The sequence below is a fragment of the Macaca thibetana genome, chromosome 18 (assembly GCF_024542745.1).
Source record: "Macaca thibetana thibetana isolate TM-01 chromosome 18, ASM2454274v1, whole genome shotgun sequence".
Classification (NCBI taxonomy): Eukaryota; Metazoa; Chordata; class Mammalia; order Primates; family Cercopithecidae; genus Macaca; species Macaca thibetana.
This window is the reverse complement of record NC_065595.1, coordinates 16,523,141-16,539,678: the sequence shown is the minus strand read 5'-3', so window position 1 is coordinate 16,539,678 and position 16,538 is coordinate 16,523,141. Positions and strand designations below refer to the sequence as shown.

At 36.6% G+C, this 16,538-nt stretch overlaps 1 long non-coding RNA gene across 1 annotated transcript in view; it reads right to left on the bottom strand.

Annotated features, from left to right (window-relative positions):
* LOC126941481 (uncharacterized) overlaps positions 1-62 on the bottom strand; it is a 242,837-nt gene extending 242,775 nt beyond the window's left edge. The window contains exon 1 of the long non-coding RNA XR_007721314.1: positions 37-62. This is a non-coding gene — a long non-coding RNA (uncharacterized LOC126941481). The remainder of the gene's footprint in view (positions 1-36) is intronic.
* Between the last annotated feature and the right edge of the window lie 16,476 nt (positions 63-16,538).

Sequence of the window (16,538 nt, the reverse complement as noted above, 5' to 3'; positions counted from 1 at the left end):
CTGGAGTGCAATGGTGCAATCTTGGCTCACTGCAACCTCTGCCTCCTGGGTTCAAGTGATTCTGAAGCCTCAGCCTCCCGAGTAGCTGGGATTACTGGCGCCTGCCACCACGCCTGGCTAATGTTTGTATTTTTAGTAGAGATGGGGTTTCATCATGTTGGTCAGGCTGGTCTCGAACTCCTGACCTCAAGTGATCCACCTGCCTTGGCCTCCCAAAGTGCTGGGATTACAGGCTTGAGCCACCACACCCGGTCCCTGCTGAGGACAAGTTAACGAGTCTGGGCCGTGAGGCATTGTTGAGGGGTCATCAGCATCTCATTGCCAGTGAGTAGTCTACCTGTTTCCTCCCATTGCTGCCTTCCTCTGAGTTCAGAAACATAAGCTGTCTCCCAACTTGAATTTTGGACGTCTATCTCTTTACTTTGTACTTGCTGCTGTCCTTTACCCTCTGTCTTTCTTACAAGTTAGTTTGTTTTTTTTTTTTCTGCAGCCGTTTGAAGACTGAATGACCTCCCAATTATGATTTGGAAGAAGGTGAGGACAGGCATTTGTTCCTTTCATCCTAGGCAGTTTAGTCATCAGAAATAAAATACTTTTGGTGAAGCCAAGGACAGGAAGAGCCTTGGTGGCAGTGTTCTTGGATATTTTATCTACGCTGTCTGTTTAAGTGTCCCAGACCCAGGCCATACAAGGAGGAGGAGATTTACCTGAGCCCAGCAGAATTACACTAGATGGAACCCTTTCAGACACTGGAAATTATGCTCCAAACAGGGAGATCTTGACTCTTCATTTTTCTTGCACCAGCAAGATTGACCCAGCAATATGGTGCCCAGGGGTAGAAAGAACATATAAGTTGGTAGGCTGATATAATTGCTGGAAAGCCAACCAGAGAATGATTTTAAATCAACAAGAAAATGAACTCCCCACTTCCTCAGTTTAAGGTTTCCTCCGCATAGCAATGTTGACAGGTAGAACAGATGAGGTAATATAGATTCAAAGACAATTGTTTCGCTTATGCTGACTGTAAATATTCTGGTAAGAGACACATGGACATATAGTACTCCACAGGCTCCCTAATACATCCAGAATCTGTATGTTCAATTGCATTTCAAGTCCTCCTTAGAATTTCATACACTGTCTAGTGCATACTTCTCAAACTCCTCTGTAGTTTTTTCCTTGAGCTGGGACAAGCCAGAACATGTGTTGCTTCATTCCTAATTGCTGTTTACAGCTTTTGCATGCTGGTATTTTTAAAAATTACAGTGTCATTAACCCGAGGCGGAGGTCCAAATTGGACCAGCAGGGTGAGGAAGCTTGTGCAGTTGTCTCAGTGGATTTCTTTGCTCCACACTTGAATGCCAATTCCAGATGTGTTCTTGATCCACACCACTCATCTGGCATTCTTAGTTTCCCAAATCCGTTTTATTTTCTCCTTTCTCAATTAAAAGAATCCAAATCCTCTTTTTACCCAATAAAAATAGAAAATATCCCCAAATGTGCACACTTAAGTATATTAAGCATATTAATATATGTATTAAGCATATTAAGTAACTCTATTCACAGTGTTTATATGAAGCATAATATATCCTTAATATTTAATTTATAAATGCTCATATTCTAATGCAATAAATTTTCCATTTAAATAATGTTTTCTTTCATATGCATCAACAAAGCTTTAGCTACAGATAGGTGAAAAGGATTTGAAAAGCAACCCAGTGCACAACAGTGGGGCTGAGAAATTCGCACACCCCTTGTTGACACACATAAGTTCTGAACAGATCATTCCGTGTTCAAGATTAAATAAGTGGAGACAAAAGTATAAGGTATGAAAAAAATAAGTGCTGAATAAGAAGAGATATATCATGTTATAAATGAGAGAGAGAGCAAGAGGGAGGGAGGGAGAGAGAGAGGCTGACTTCATAAAATGATATACAGCAAGAACTGGAAGAAACTTTTAGAAAGCTTTTGGGCATAATTAATAGGATTTAAGAAGACACAAAATCTATGGAATAGGAGTGCAATGCTGCGAAGATAAACTCTGATAAGATGTGAAAAAGCTAAATGAGATAAAAACAGACCACTAGGGAATGAAAAAATGCAATAGATGCAATAGAAGAATTTAAATAGACTTTAAAGGCAATAAAGAAGCAAAACTGAGACACTGGAAACTTTAGTTAGTGATGAATAGGGTGTATTTGAGTGTGTCTCTTAGAATGTATGGGAAATAATAAGAGAGAAGTTGGTAGATATAAAGAGAGAATAGAAAGTAAACCCAACAACTATGGTGTTTCTCAGGAAAAAAGAAGACTAATTGGCATAAAGTCAACAATTCAAGACATGATGGAAGAAAATCTTTTTAACTTGGATAGTCACAGGATCATACTCAATGATTCCCTCTTCCCCTGCAGAGCAAAAATAGACATGCTAAAAAACTTTAAAAGATTGAGAAAGTAATCCTATCAGCATTTGGGTAAAAAAAGAAATAGTTACAATGTATAAAGGATTAAAAAAAACCAGATGAGCATCAAACTTCTGTTTTGTACAAAATTTCTGAAGATAGTGAAACTTAGTGTGCAGGTCTGAGGGAAAATATGTGATTAAATAATTTCATATCTAGGCATGTTGGCTTTTTTGTATGCATGAAACAGAAAGCCATTCTCAGATCTATTTTGGTGTATGTGAGTGCAGATATACTTTATCTTTAGCTCCTGACATCATGAAACAGAAAGCCATTCTCAGATCTATTTTGGTGTATGTGAGTGCAGATATACTTTATCTTTAGCTCCTGACATCATGATGTAAACATCACAGGAATTAAAATTAAATGCATGTTGTTCTGAGTGGTATCCAATGCAGTCAAAGACTCGGAAAGCTAGTGTATTAATCCGTTTCCTACTGCTAATAAAGACATGCCCAAGACTGGGTGATTTATAAAGAAAAAGAGGTTTAATGGACTCACAATTCCACATGGCTGGGGAGGCCTCGCAATCATGGCAAAGGAGGTAGGAAGTCAAAGGAGGAGCAAACTCATGTCTTACATGGTGGTGGGCAAGAGAGCATATGCAGGGAAACTCCCCTTTATAAAACCATCAGATCTCATGAGACTTGTTCACTATCACGAGAACAGCACGGGAAAGATCTGCCCCCATGATTCAATTACTTCCCACTGGATCCCTCCCGTGACACCTGGGGATTATTATAATTCAAGGTGAAATTTGGGTGGGGACACAGAGCCAAACCATATCAGCCAGTAAAAAAATTCCTTCAGTAAAACTATGACCTCAGTTGATAATCAATGGAAGAAGAGAAATTCCTCATTTAAAATTCTCACTATGCCCAATAATTGTTGGCAGCTGTGACTTTTTCCCTTAGCACTGGACTTTTTACAATGTTGGGTTCAAGCATGGAATGAGTTTCAATATCCAGAATAAGACTGCAATCATGAAATATCTGAACTGGGACAATAATAATACTAACACTTTTTGTGCTTATTGTATGCCAGCTTTGGTCGAAGACCTTTATGTTCACTAGTCCATTTAACGTTCTCAATCATCCTAAGAGGTGGGTTATTATTATTATCCGCCCGTAACCAATGAGGAAACCAAGGCACACAGGGATTAAGTAATTTGCCTAACATCCCTCAGATAGCAAATGATTGAACTAGCATTTTTAACCAGGCTGTCTGGCTGGATGTTATACAGAAGATGTATCACCACCACTCAATAAAAGTATCAAGAAGTAGAAGTTCCCAACAAGGTTTGTAACCACTAATACGCTTGCCCCAAAGCACATCCAGGCCATACCACCGTTAAACTGCCAAGGCAAGTTGTGGTAAACCCCAAAGCAGTATTCATAGATAGTTTAATGAGGAATCGCAAATACAAAGAGAAACGTACAACCCAGATCTCTCACATGATTGTAGAGAATAATCACATGAAAGAAGGGTATCAGCCTCAATGGGGTTAACAGGTTAAGCAAGAGATTTTAAAAAATATATAAGTAATATACTTGATAGCATCCATATATCAAGAACAGAGTATTATTAAAAATATTCATCTAGAGTTTCTGGAAATAAATTTGATTATTACAATTAAGTAGATTGAATAGTAGAAAGAAAATAACTGGAGAGTTAGCTGGTAGATTGAGCTGTGAAATTGTACAAAATGTAGAATAAAAGGATAAAGGGATCAAAAGTACTTAAAAATGTTGGTCAGGTGTGGTGGTTCATGCCTGTAATCCCAGCACGTTGGGAGGCCGAGGCAGGCGGATCGCCTGAGGCCAGGAGTTTGAGGCCAGTCTGGGCAACATGGTGAAACCTTGTCTCTACTAAAAATACAAAAATTAGCTGGGTGTAGTGGCACACCTGTAATCCCAGCTACTTGGGAGGCTGAGGCATGAGAATCGCTTGAATCTGGGAGGTGGAGATTGCAATGAGCTGAGATTGCTCTACTGCACTCCAGCCTGTGTGACAGAGTGAGACTCTGTCTCACAAAACAAATGAAAAAACAAACGAAAAAACAAACAAACAAACAAAAACCTTAAACATGTTAAGAATCATGTAAGGTAGTTTAAAGGGTCTCAACATTTATTAAAGGGCATTTCAGGAAAAAAGAACAGAGAGATAACTGAGGAATAGAAATACTCAAAGAAATAAGAAAAACAATGTACAGAATTGAAAACAGTCATGCATTCTCATTTTGAAAGGACCCATTCAGAACCCACACTTCCACACTGTGGCAAAATTAAAGAAGATCAATATAAAAATAACATATTCTAAAAGCTTTTTGTGTTAAAAGGTCAAATTTATAAACTGGAACGAGAATCATATACAGTTTAGCTTTCTCTTTGTCCTACAAGAAGACACAGACCAATATTTTGAATTTCTGGCAGAAAACAATACTATAAACTGAAATATTTACCCATTAAAAACTTTCATTCAAGTGCGACGGCAAGATGCATGAGCAAGCACTCTAAGTTTACTATCTGAAAACTTTTACCTAAAGGAATGACTAGAAGTTCTGCTCCAAAAAATTTAAAAAAATGAATTGGCTAAAAAGTATGGAATATAAGTAGCAGTGATGCAAAAAAGAGAGTAAAACATGATTGAAGATTAAATTAGAATTAATAATTTAAGAATTAAAACTCAGATGATCTCACATTGAGAGGTAGAAGATAGTAGGCTTGAGGAGTACAAAGGGAATTATGGAGAGAGAATGGAAGGAAGGAAATAAAACCTCTGGGGTTCTTGTTCTTTTCAGGGGATGATGGGGAAAATAGTTTAACCCTGGACATTAATTTAAAAATTATGTACAATATTTGTGTTAAACTAAACTATAACCAGTTGAAGATTGAAGTGGAATACATAATCTCCAAAACAGTAGAGGAAAAAAAAAAAAGAAAAATACTTGAAAAAAAATCAAAGGAATATAAAAAAAAAAGAAAGTAAGAAAGCATAGCACATATGAAGCATAAAACAAGACAGCAAATAAGTACAAATATGACCAGTCTTAAGAAATGTGGATGTTTTAAATTGGCCAGTTGAAAGAAAGACTGCATTAAAAAGACAAAGATCTACTTATAGACAATTTATAGGACACAATTCTAAAACAGTAAAAACAAGGGGATTAAAATGATAGAGAAAAACAGGCAATACAGAAGTATTAAAAAGAGAGAAGTAGAAATAACAAGAATAACACCAAAAAAATTCTACCCAAAGTCCAAAACAGTAATAAGAACAAATATAAATATTTCAGTTTGATAAAAGACGCCATGTGTTAAAGGTAAAAAATAATATCACCTAATAGCATAATTCGAAAATACAGGGAGGTACAAATAAAAGAAGAAATGGAAACATTTACAAAAATAGTGAATAACTTTAACACACCTTTTCTAGTGATCAATAATTTAAGTAGAAAAAATTACACAGAGAAAAATTTAAACTTTTATTTTATTTATTAGGAAACAAAATAATTAAAATGTGTAAATTGTTGTATTCCCCAGAATTTTGAAAAAAGAAGAACATGCTTCACAAACCCAAATAAAGATGAAAATAATAAAGACAAAAGCAGACATATAAAAAGTGAAAGACAAAAGCTTAAAAAAATTAGAGTTATGACAAAAAGAATAATGACACTAACCAACAATTTAGGAACAAGAAAGGGATATATGCTATTTTGTATTTATGGAGGTATACCTTTAGGGTAAATTCCTAGGAGTTGCATTGCTGAGCCAAAGTACCATTGCATATGTAATTTTCTTAGCTATTGCTAAATTCTGGTTATAAGGATTACACCATAGCACTCCTATTAGCAATAATATGTATCTGCCTATTTCTTCACAACCACACCCACAGAATGTCATAAAGGCTTTGGGTGCCTGCCAAACTGATAGATAAAAAATACTATAGTAGTATATATTTAATTTAAATTTCTCTTGTTTTGAGTGAATTTATGAGCATGCAATCACATGCTCTGTCATTTATATATCTTTCCCTGTGTTATGTCTGTTCTTTTTTTTGACATTTATATAGGTGCATTTCTTCTTGATTTTTAAGAGATTTTTATGAGTTACGAAGATTAACCCTTTGTATTAGAATTAGCATAAACCTTTTCTCAGTTTGTCAGTTCTCTTTGACTTTGCTTATTAAATCTACTTTAAAGATTTTTATAAGCTGAATATACTAATCTTTTCTTCTACTGCTTCTAAATTTTTAAAATCAGGTTTTCCTTAGTTCCAGGTTTTAAGGTATTTACCCATACTTTTTTCAATTACCTGTATATTTTCGTTTTTAAAATTTAGAGCTCAGATTCAATTGAAGCTTACTCGGCATGAGATAAATTTGAATGCTATTTTAATCTTTTTCCAAATGGCTATTCAGTTGTTCCAATACTACTTATTAAAACATCTGTCTTGGCCATGCACGGTGGCTCATGCCTGCAATCCCAGCACTTTGGGAGGCTGAGGCAGGCAGATTACTTGAGGTCAGGAGTTAGAGACCAGCCTGGCCAACATAGCGAAACCTCATCTCTACTAAAAATACAAAAATTAGCTAGGCATGGTGGCGGGTACCTGTTTCCCAGCTACTCGGGAGACTGAAACAGGAGAATCACTTGAACCCACCAGGTGGAGCTTGCAGTGAGCCGAGATTGCATCATTGCACTCCAACCTGGGTGACAAGAGTGAAACTCCATCTTAAACAACAACAATAACAACAGCAACAACAACAACAACATCTATCTTTCCCTTTGGGATTTGAATTGCCACATTTATCATGTACTCAATTTCCATATGTGGTTAGGTCTGTTGATGGATTTACTAGCCTCTTCCTTTGGTCTGTTTATTCATGTGCCAACATCAGTGTTTTAATTATGGAAGTTTTGTTGCTTTTCCTTTGCAGTGTTTACCTATTTATTCTTGTTTGTCTGTTTTTCCATATGAACTTTAGAATCATATTGTCTTGCTATTTTACTATATTTTCTCTCTTTAATTTTTCCTTGTGATATTTAGGAAAGTTTGTATTTTTGTTCTAGACATTATTTTTATGCTGTATTATGACCTAATGGCCTCACGTTACCCTTTTATTTACTTAGGCTTTTATCATTTTTAAGTGATATCTTTTGACGCCCATCTGCTGCCTGAGTAATAATCAACAAATTTATATTCTACCTTCTAATTTTCTTGCTAGCATTTCCTCTCACGTTTTTTGTCATTTTTTTTAACTTTGGCAGCACATATAAAACATAGAACATGTATATATTACTTTCCTACTCTTATTCATGTGTTTGCTTTAGTCTTAGAGCTATAATAAAATATATTTGTGCTATCAGTCTTCTGCTAAAGTTTCTTCAATTTTTTTTTTTTTTTTTTGTTACTGGATGAAGCTCATCCTCTGGTAGATTTCTCAAGAAGGGCTAACAAGTACAATATTCTCTAAGTTCTTGACTGTTTAACACAGTTTCTTTATGGTCATGAAAGACCATTCATGAAAGAGTACTTTTTGATATATAAAATTCTTGGTTTGGATTGAATTGAATTGGTTTGAATATCTTTATTGCTCCACTGGTTTGTATGTTGTTCTCAAGAAGTCTGATGTTAACTTGCTTTCTTTACTTTATATTGACTTGATTCTCTCTCATTCTCTTTCTCTCTTATCTTTCCCTCTTTTTCTCTTCTCTGCAGATGTTAAGACTGATTTTCCACAATATGTCTTAGACTTCATCATTCAGGGTCAATTTTCCTAGGTACATTGTAGGCCATTTCAATACACAGATTTGGGATTTATTTTATTTTTGAAATGTTTTCTTGGATTATAGCTTTAAATATCATTTCTACTCCACTGTTTTATTTCTGTACTTCAGAGACCATGGTTACACATATTTAGATTTATTTGCCTGTCTTTATTTCGTTCTTTTATCCTTTTACTGTTCTTTATTTTGTTTTTGTTCTCTAGCCTATTTTTTATTTCTCTTCTCTATGTTCTTTATTGTACTTTCTCCTGTAGGCAACTGGTTGTCTAGGCCCATTTCTGAGATGATTTTGTTATTTTTATTATTTCTATTTAATTCAGACATATCTCATTACAGTACTTTCTTTCTGTGCTTGTTTTGTTATTCATATATATTCTGAGTTTTTAAAATTATGACTTGAAGCATTCTTCATGTTCATAATCTCTTTCCAAACAATATTTAGTTCATAAGGTAGTGTTACACTGCAGCTTTATCCTCCCTCATGATTGATTTCTTGGGTAGTATCTCCATGAGCTAAGAGTTTTAATTTTCACAGTTTTCTTTGTATAGTAATTTTACATATTTGTTGGGTACTTTTTCTTGTTCATACTGAAATGTGCAGGATTTTTGGACGAAAAAGGACAGGCAACTTTATGAAGAATTGAGTGCCATACTCTGTTTTCTTGGTGCAAGAGTGCCCTCTTCTGTCGGTACAGTTAAGTGCAGTTTTAAAACGGTGCCTTATTGCTACGCTTGTTCATGTGAGTTTTGTGCAGAGAGATTTGAAAGTAGGTGTCCTCCATTATACTGAAGAATAGTTCCATCAGAGGAATAAATATTGGTAAAAAGAGGCCAAACCATTATTCAGAGATTTTATGATCATCTTTCTAGAAAATCAAAGCTAATAAGCTTATAATTTACCATAAAAGAATATTCTTCAAGATGGTTTGCTAGATATCCAAAATTTTTTTCTTATACACCAGTAATAATTATTCACCAACACAATGCCTTATTCAATTCATAGCACTTAATTCTATTTTAGATTATCTTGTTTTTGTTTATTTATTGTTTGTATCACCCCAATAGAATGTGCATTTAATGAGAGAATGGACCTTTTACACCTACATCTTATTCATTGCTTTACCTCAGTACCTAAAGCAATATCTGGCAAAGAGTATATGCTCAAGAAATACTTGTTGACTAACTGACTGAATGAATGAATGGAAAACCCAAAGACTGTATTCACAAGAATATAAAAATGATAAAATATCTATAAATAGATTGAACAAATTTATTTTTCTTGTGATGAATAACACAAATATGGAAATATTAAAACGTATACATATAGCTCAATAAATTATCACAAGGCAAACAACCAGGGAAACACCACCCAGATTAAAAAAATAGAACATTACTATTGCTCCAAAATTCCTCTTACATCTCTTTCTAATTACTACTTTCTTCATCCTCTTCGATACGTAACCAATATGCTAACTTGCAGCACTAGACAGTTGACCCTCAAACAACACAAGTTTGAGCTGCATGGATCCACTTACACTCAGAGTTTTCTCAATAAATACACTGGAAAATATTTCTCAATAAATATACTGGAAAAATCTTGCAGATTTTTCAAATCACAGATTTTTCAAATTGCTGTGTAGTCTAGAAATATCAAAAATACTAAGAAAAAGGATGTCACGAATGCATAAAGTATATGTAGGTACTAGTCTATTTTATCATTTACTCCCATAAAATATGTACAAATCTATTATAAAAAGTTAAAATGTATCAAAACTTATGCACACGAATACTTACAGATGGTCATGCATGGTGCTATTTGCAGTTAAGAGAAACATGAACAAAAGTAAAGATACAGTGTTAAGTCATAACTGCATAAATTAACTACAGTACATAGTGTATTACTGTAACAATTTTGTAGCCAACTCCTATTGCTATTACAGTGAGCTCCAGTGTTGCAAGTATCTGCTTGAAAGGGTGTGAGGACAATGATCTCTGCGTGAGCAGCTCATCTGTCCAGTAAGTTGTGTATCACAATAAAAAGTGATCTCTCACAGTTCTTGCGTATTTTTCATCATGTTTAGTGCAATACCATACAACTTGAATAACATCATGGGGCCTATATGAAGTGCCACCAGCGATGCTGAAAGTGTGCCCAAGAAACAGAGAAAAGTCATGATGTTGCAAGAAAAAGCTGAATTGCTTGATACCTCTCATAGACTGAGGTCTGCAGTTGCATTTTCCTACCATTTCAAGATAAATGAACCCAGCATCAGGACCATTGTAGAAAAAGAAAAGGAAATGCGTGAAGCTGTCTCTGCAGCTATAGCAACAGATACGAAAACCTTGCACTTTTTGAGAAACACGTTTTCATTTTATATTGAAAATGTGGCTTTTATATGGGGGCAGAATTACTATAAGAAAGGCATACCTATAGACTCTAATGTGATTAGAGAAAAACCGAAGTCATTGTGTGACAAAGCAAGAGGAAGGTGCAGGATCTAAAGTTGGAGAATTTAATGCCAGTAAAGGATGGTTTGATTATTTTAGGAAAAGATTTGGCTTAAAAAATGTCAAGATAACATTTTTTTAATGACCAAGAGGCAGCAAATTCCCAGATGCCATTAAGAAAATAATTGAGGAGAAAGGATACCTATTTGACCATGTTTTTGAAGCAGATCAAAGTGCCCTATTCTGGAGGAAAAAAAGGCCGCAAATGACATGTATTAGTAAGAAAGAGGAGCAGGCATCAGGACTTAAGGCAGGAAGGGATAAGCTAATGCTACTGTGTTGTACAAATACAGTTGTGTTATACAATCAAAATTGTCTTTATTGATAGCACTAATCTCCAACCCTTGAAGGGAAAAGATAAATACCAGCTGCCAGTCTTTCGGTTGCATGAATATGAGAATATGAGAGTCCTTTTTCTGGATTGACTAATCAATGGTTTGTCCCTGAAATCAGGAAGTGCTTTGCCAGAAAGGGACTGACTTTTACAACTCTTTTGCTATTGAACAATGCCCCTGGTCACCCAGAACCCCATTAGTTCAACATCGAAGACGTCGAAGTTGTCTCCTTGCCATGAAACACAGTATCTCTAATTCAGCCTCTAAATCAGGGGGCCATAAGGACCCCTGCTGACACACAGTACTCTATGGAAAGTATTGCCAACACTATAGAAGAGAACCCCAGTAGAAAGAACACCATGGAAATCTGGAAGGATTATACCACTGAAGGTGACATCATTGTTATAGAAAAAGCCATGACAGCTGTCCGGCCTGAAACAGTAAATTCCTGCTGGAGAAAACAGCATCCAGATGTTGCACATGACTTCAAAAGATTTATGACAGAACCGATCAAGGAAACTATGAAAAAGATTGTGGATGTGGCGTGCGCGCGCACACACACACACACACACACACACACACACACACACAGGTAGGGGATGAAGGATTTCAAGATCTGGATCTTGGGGAAATTCAAGAACAAACAGATTCCACACCACAGGAATTAACAGAAGACCATTTTATGGAGATGAGTACTTCTGAACCAGCCCCAGATGGTGAGAAAGAAGACATAAAAGAAGCAGTGCCAGAAAACAAATTGACATTAGACAATCTGACAGAGCAGTTCTGATTACTCAAGGCTGCTTTTAAATTCTGTTTTGACATGGACTCTTTGACGACACAGGCATTGAAGCTAAAGCAAATTATGGAAGCAGGATTGGTACCATGTGGAAACATCTTTAATGAAATGAAAAAGAAAAAAAGGCAGACATGATGATGTATTTCTATAAAGTTACACCAAGTCTATGCATCTGCTGCCTCCCATTCCACCTTCTCCACCTCTTCTGCCTCTGCCACTCTTGAAACAGCCAGGCCAACCACTCCTCTTTCTCCTCCGCCTCAGCCCACTCAATGTGAAGATGACGGGGATGGACTTTACTGATGATCCACTTCCACTTAATGAATAGTAAATGTGTTTTCTCTTTTTTTATCTTCTTAATAATTACCTTTTCTCTAGCTTACTTTATTATAAGAATATGGTATGTAATACATATAACATACAAAATGTGAGTTAATAGACTATGTTATCAGTAAGTTTTCTGGTCAACAGTACGCTATCAGTCGTTAAGTTTTTGTGGAGCGAAAAATTATACGTTGTCTTTGGTTGTAAACTAGGGGTGACTTTTTTGCCCTCTTTATGCTTCCTTTGTTTTCTACAAGTTTTGTATATTATGAACATGTATTCTTGTAATCAAGGACGAACATTTAATAGCTTTATTAAAATATTATTGTGAAGGGTAAAAAAAATACATATATACACAAGCTGGGCATGGTGATACATGCATGTAGTCCCAGCTACTCAGGAGGCTGAGGTGGAAGGATTGCTGGAAGCCAGGTGCCCAAATCCAGAATCTAGCCTGGACAACATAGTGAGACTCTATCTCTAAAAAAAAAATTATAAAAATAAAAAATTATACCTGAATTTTCAACTGTGAGGGGTGTTGGCATCGCTACCCCTGTGTTGTTCAGGGGTCAACTGAAGTTTAGTTTTGTCTGCTTTTGTACTTTATATAAAAAGAATCACACAGTATGCATTCTTTTAGATTTGGCTTCTTTAGTTCAATATTGTTTGAGATATTTATCTGGTTTTTTTTTTGTTTTTTTTTTTTTTTTTTTTTTTTTGTTTTTGCCTGTAGCTTTAGTTCATTCATTGTCATTGCTGTGTAGGATTTCATTGTGTGAACATATCATTATTTACGTGTTATGCTGTTAATGTACATCAGTATTTGGCTATTATGAATGTTGCTATGGGCACATGTCTCTTGGTGCCCATGAGCACACGTTTATATTGGGTAAATATCTGGGGTGAAATTATTAGGTCATGGGGTGTATCTGTATATATCCAATTTTGGGTATATATAGCTCTCCAACTTTGAAAGTGTTTTTTTGATTAATAAAAGCTTTTAAATTTTGTGTTGTCCAGTTTACTAATTTTTACTATTATTGTAAATGCTTTTGTGTGTTTCAATTAGCTCTGTGATCCATTTAGAATGGAAATCTGTATATGGTGTGACGTAGTAGTTAAGATTCCTTTCTCCCCCATGTGATTATCCAATGAACTCAACATAATTTACTGAAGAGACCATTCTTTCTCCACTGCTCTGCAACAAACTTGAAAAAAATCAAGGTGCATACATGCATCAGTATTTTTCGGGGCTTCTGTTCTGATCTATCCTTTGCCAAAAGCCATGCTGACAATTAATAATAAATCTTGCTATCTGACAGAGCAGGTATTACCTCTTTCTCCTTCTCTTTCGACAGTGTCATGGCTGTTGTTAGCCCTTGGCTATTTCATATAAATTTGGAATCAGATGCCCAATTTTTTGAAAAATGAACATCCTGAGATTTTGATTGAGATTGCAGTGATTAATTTTTAGAAAATTGACATTTTTAAAATATTGAGTCTTTCAAATCACAAATAAAATGTACCCCTCCATTTACTCAGTCTTCTTAATTTCTCTAAGTTATGTTTAATCTTTTTCTATATGTAGTCTTAAACATCTTTCACATTTACTAGTTATGTGATGGTTTTTCATTATTTAAAAAAAAGGACATAAAATTATATGTATTTATTACATACAAGATGTTTGAAGTATAGAACATTGCATAATGACCAAATCTAGCTAATTAACACAGTATTATCTCACATAGCTTATTATTATTTTTGAGATGGAGTCTGGCTCTGTTGCCCAGGCTGGAGTGCAGTGGTGTGATCTTGGCTCACTGCAACCTCCGCCTCCTTGGTTCATGCAATTCTCCTGCCTCAGCCTCCCGAGTAGCTGGGATTACAGGTGCCTGCCACCAAGCCAGCTAATATATTGTATTTTCAGTAGAGATGGAGTTTCACTATGTTGGTCAGACTGGTCTCTAACTCCTGACCTCAGGGGATCTGCCTGCCTCAGCCTCCCAAAGTGTTGGATTACAGGTGTGAGCCACCATGCCCAGCCTCACATAGCTTTTTTATACTCTTTTACATTATATATATTCAAAACGTTTCTAACTGTATGTTGCTAGTATATTAAAAACACATGAGTTTTTATCGACCTTGTATTCGGCAATCTTGCTAAACTCACTTTTTAATTCTCATAACATTTGCCTCAATTCCTCTGCGAATGATTCTATTTTTCTTTTTACATTATCTTACCTTTCAAATAATTATCTAATTAATCAGTTAATCCATTGCTTTGTTGCACTTGCCAGGGTCTCTGGTTCAATTCTGAGTGGAAGCAGTGACGGTGAGCATACTTGTTTTGTTTTTCATCACGAAGAGAAAACTGGTTCTCTCTCTCCTTCATCTCTCTCCCCGTCCTTTCTTTCTATTAACTATTGAAGGACATGTAAGATGATCATACTACTTGCTCATTGTGTAAAGATGACAGTTTTTCCCATTTAACATATTAATTCTAAAGAGTCCCAATCTAAACCCCAAAAGTGTTCTTCATAGGTCTTGATAAACTAATTAAAAATTTTATCTAAAGAGAATATAGGCAAGGTTGCAAATAAATTCTTAGACAGCAAAAATAATGAGGGCTTGGGCTAGATATCGAAACACTTTTGTCATAGGTTTGGCACCCTAGCAGCAGAGCCAAAGACAGGGACTTTTCAGGTAATTTTGCGGGGGAGTGTGATGGGGAGGGTGCTTGTTTTAGAGAAGCAGAACAAGGCAAGGGGAAATGTTAATTAATCATGTGATTTCTGCTAAAGACTGGCTTCAGTCTAATCTTGTGGGGGAGGTCTGGAGGAGAAGTGGCACTATAAGTTAGTCTTACCCAGGTGGCTGTCTTCTTTTTTTTTTTTTTTTTTTTGAGGTGGAGTTTCACTCTTGTTGCTCAGGCTGGAGTGCAATGGCGTGATCTCAGCTGACTCCAATCTCCACCTCCTGGGTTCAAGTGATTCTCTTGCCTCACTCTCCTGAGTAACGGGGGTTACAGACATGTGCCACCACACCCGGCTAATTTTTGTACTTTTAGTAGAGACAGGATTTCACCATGTTGGTCAGGCTGGTCTCGAACTCTTGACCTTAGGTGATCCACCTGCCTTGGCCTCCTTAAGTGCGGGGATTACAGGCCTGAGCCACCGCGCCCAGCCAGGGGCTGTCTTTTTATGACCTTATGCCAGTGAGTCATGCCTGAAGTGTGCCCTGGTGAGGGGGATGGGGTGGTACCTGGCTTCCCAGGTAGGTAGCTCTCCTTTAGCCGAGAGAAGGGCATCTGTGAATTATAAGGCAAAACAGCAACTGGGTAACAGGCGTGCTGGTAGGTTAAGGAAATCTGGTGGGAACATCGGCAGCATCCACTATGAGATTATATGCTTGGAGAAGAAAAATACTGCATCTCAGTGTCAGTAATAGACACACACAGGTTGGAACAAAACTGTGAGCTATGGAACAGGGTTGGGAACCTATCAATACTCTGCTTCAGGGGATAACTATTTCTTCTCCTCACTTGTCAGCACAAAAATCATTTTTTAAATGGTTCTTGATCATCAACATATATTCTACCTCTGGGGCAGTTTTGATCCTAGAAAGGAGAGACGGATAAAACAGAACAGGGAGGAGTCCTATGATAAGAGGTTGGGAAGGCATTGAAAATTAGGTTTAGAGAGAATAAGGATGAGAATCTGTCACCAGATGGAGGTACTTGAGTGTTAAACAAGAGCGATTCCTGGTGTGAGTGGGCTACTATAAGAGAGGGAAGGTAAAGGTCCGAGAAGTGAGAGGCGCTGGCAACAGGAATGGTGAAGGCGTACAGGGTGGCAGTAGCAGCTGGGGTGGACAGGAAGACCATACGCAGAGTCCTGGAGGGGCCCGTGGGTGGGAACAGAACAGCACGGCATGATGGCCTAAGTTTCCAAAGGGGAACATTGGAGGTGACTGAAGGAAGAAAGACTTGGAAGAAGAGAGAGTGCGAGGGACAACAGGAATGGTGACTTTGCTTTCCCAAGATATGAGTGGCCGTTCCCAGAAAAGACTACGGGATGTAGTAGTCCTCAGGAAAAGCCAGGTTTCCTGCTGAAAGCAGGTGCTAGAAAAAAAGCTTTAGCAAAAAGCAGAAGGTCTGTGGAAATGGCTGGGCAATAGAACAGGAAGTCTAGGGGCCACAGAAAAAGAAATGAGAAGATATAAACTGATAGGCATATTAAAACATAAAGCATTATGGCTGACTCAGAGATTTTATGCTATTTTAAAAAAATGAACATTTCCATTTCACTGGCATCCTGGGTTAACTAA